The 3,350-nt window shown below is 38.4% G+C and overlaps 1 pseudogene; it reads left to right on the top strand.

Annotated features, from left to right (window-relative positions):
• The first annotated feature begins 465 nt into the window (after nt 1-465).
• On the top strand, nt 466-1,461 carry LOC131912754 (protein SGT1 homolog; annotated as a pseudogene).
• The last annotated feature ends 1,889 nt before the right edge of the window (nt 1,462-3,350 follow it).

Below are 3,350 nucleotides of genomic sequence, written 5' to 3'. Positions count from 1 at the left end.
TTTGTGTTCCCATGATATGCTTTTGTGCTAAATTGTGGCAGTTACTCCTAGTCTTTATTTGAAGTTTATTGGAATTCCCTCATGATTTTGTTGAAATCATTTTATGTAACTTGTCTTTTATTTGTCAGCTACTGACCATCTACTATGGACTGAGTACTATCAATTAGGTTTTTCAACAAACATAAGTTGATGGCTGTGATGGGAACGAAAGCACATACGAGATGCTCTCTGCCTCCATTCATTTTGAGCAGAAAGGATTTAAATTTTAGACTATTCAAAGATAATGATAAGAGCCTATGGGGAGGGACAGGATAGTAGTAAACACTGAAAGTTTAGTAGAGGAGTCAAATATCATTAGGAATGTGTCCATCTGGGGAATGAGAAGGTGATTAAGAAAGCAGAGAGGAGCAGAGCTGGTAACCGAGGTAGAAAACGCTCCGGCCAATGCTTTAGTGGCTCTTAGAGATGGTGGCAGCTGCAGCAGGACCTGCAACATCCCAGCAGTTTTCCAGAGCTCCTCAGATGCTCTGATCGACAAGGACCCCCATGTGGTGCTAGAGGAGCTGACTAAGGCTTTGGAACAGAATCCAGATGATGCACAGTATTACTGTCAGAGAGCTTATTGTCACATTCTTCTTGGGAAATACCATGATGGTATTGCTGATGTAAAGTCTCTTGAACTCAATCCAAATAATCCTACTGCTTTCCTGAAGAAAGGGATGTGTGAATACCATGAAAAAGACTATGCTTCTGCTTTAGACACTTTTGCAGAAGGACAGAAATTAGATAGTGCAGATGCAAACCTGCCATCTGGATTAAAAGGTGCCAGGAGACTCAGAATATGCAGTGTCTGCATCTCAGAGAACTCAGTCAAAAATCAAGTATGACTGGTATCAAACGGAATCTCAAGTAATCATTACACTTATGATCAAGAATATTCAGAAGAATGATGTAAATATGGAATTTTCAGAAAAAGAGTTGTCTGCTTTGGTGAAACTCCCCTCTGGAGGTGATTACAATTTGAAGCTGAGGTTGCTTTACCCTGTAGTACCGGAGCAGAGCATGTTTAAAGTACTTTTGACAAAGATTGAAATTAAAACAAAAAAGCCAGAGGCTGTGAGATGGGAAAAGCTAGAGGGGCAAGGAGATGAGCCCACACCAAAACAGTTCACAGGAGATGTAAAGAACTTGTATCCATCATCATCTCACTGTACCAGGAACTGGGATAAACTGGTTGGTGAGATCAAAGAGGAAGAGAAGAATGAAAAGCTGGAGGGTGATGCAGCTTTAAACAAGTTATTTCAGCAGATCTACTCAGATGGTTCTGATGAAGTGAAACAGGCCTTCAACAAATCATTTATGGAGTCTGGTGGCACAGTCTTGAGTACCAACTGGTCTGATGTAGGTAAAAGAAAAGTTGAAATCAATCCTCCTGATGATATGGAATGGAAACAATACTAAATAAACCAATTTGCTATCACAAAAAAAGAAAGCAGAGAGAAGACCACCTCTAGCCTTAGAATGGTAAGAGGATAGATGACCGACTTAGGGATGCTTACAGACTGGGGCATAAACCAAACTTGTTTTCCTGTAGTTCTGGAAACTAGAAGTTCAAGATCAAGGTACTGACAGGGCTGGCTTGCAAATGGCTGTCCATATTTGCATGTGTTTCATTCTCTCCTTATAAGACATTAGACCTACATTAATGGTCAACCTCATTTAACCTCAACTACCTCCTTAATGATCCTATTTGCAACTACAGTCACATCAAGGATTAAAGCTACAATACATGTATGTTGAAGGGCACAATTCAGTCCAGACCAGAGAGTAATGGCTTACTTCAGCTGTTTAATATAAAAAAATGAATGATTGTTATATTACACATCCATAATGAAATCTTAAGGTACTGGTAATCTATTGAGAATTCTGCATTTTAGGCTACAGTAATCAAGCTTGCCCTTTGGTTGGATTATTTTAGTGGAAGGTTGGAGAAAGTATGGAGGTGAGGTCATCATGGATGCAAGATGACACACAGGCTGAGTGATGGAGGGATGGTTTAGGCCAGGCTAGAGACAAGGACGGCCAATTCAGAGGAGCATGTACTAAGGAGAACTTTGGGAGGTAGAAGCAATAGGAATTGACTGTAGGTAAACGAAAATTACTGATATGGCATTGTACGATTTTGAAGGACTAATGAGGTGATGAAATAAGAAAGAAGGGAAAATCCCATGGGATTTAGGAGTGGGGTAGGGAAATGCATCACTTACTTGAATGTGGTGATCTCATGGGTTATAGAGTATCCAATAGAGAAGCCTACACAAATTGACAAACTTGATTCTTGGAAAGCAAAACTTAGATTATCTCTGTTTGAAATATTTAGAACATGGACAAGATCAGTTTCAGAAACAGGAGTACATGAAATTTTGGAGATCAATGTAAATTGAAAAAATGAATAATACCTACAAATAGAAAGACAGTAACTATTGACATCTTAGGTAGAAGTAGAAGAAAATATTCTTTTAACTTTTTATTGGTAGATGTTTAAAATATAGTTCAAATATCATTCTAATTGTTCTTGAGCCAATGCTCAAATAAATAGCAAATTGAAATTATCGTGTAATTTACAATGCTTTGTTTCTGCCTTTCTTAAATATTTTAATTTTCTCTAATTTAAACTTAACCTATAATTTGATTTTTCAATTTTATGTGTTTTAATAGCTCATTTTTATTTTGGCTATGTTAATTTTCCAAGTGTTCAGTTACTCTAAGATTAAAGCCTCAAGTCTCTAATAACTAGTAATGAATTGTAAAATTTGAAATACCTCCATTAGGACACTGCAATTTGAGGAAAATTGGCTTTCCAAACATTACATTATCCTTGCCTTTAATCTCAAGTTGCATAGCTTCAGTCACTCTAGTCCATTTATCATAGTCAACACATACAGGCACACACATGAGGGAAACCACCTGAGGATATCCATTATGGCTGGTAAGACTGTCAGAGGAAAGAAAGGACCACAGCATAGTGTGATGGTTGATGTTAATTGTTAGTTTACTGGGATCTCGAATCACCTGAAGACCATCTCAGAGCATACATGTGAGGGATGATCAAGTTTGTATTAATGAGTGAGGGAAGGTCTACCTTTGGGGTGCATATAGGGATCATCTTCTGGGGTACATTGGACTGTGTGAGTGGAGAAGGAAATATGCAGCAACGTGAATGTGTTGCTCTCTGCTTCCAATTATGCATGAGATGTGGCCAGTTGCTTCAGGATCTCACTGTCTTTACTTTCCCACCCTGGTGAGCTATTACCTTGAACTGGGATCGAAAGAAGCCTACCCTTCCTTAA

This window comes from Peromyscus eremicus, chromosome 6 (assembly GCF_949786415.1).
Source record: "Peromyscus eremicus chromosome 6, PerEre_H2_v1, whole genome shotgun sequence".
Classification (NCBI taxonomy): Eukaryota; Metazoa; Chordata; class Mammalia; order Rodentia; family Cricetidae; genus Peromyscus; species Peromyscus eremicus.
The sequence above is the reverse complement of the archived record's forward strand: the minus strand, read 5'-3'. Positions and strand labels throughout refer to the sequence as shown.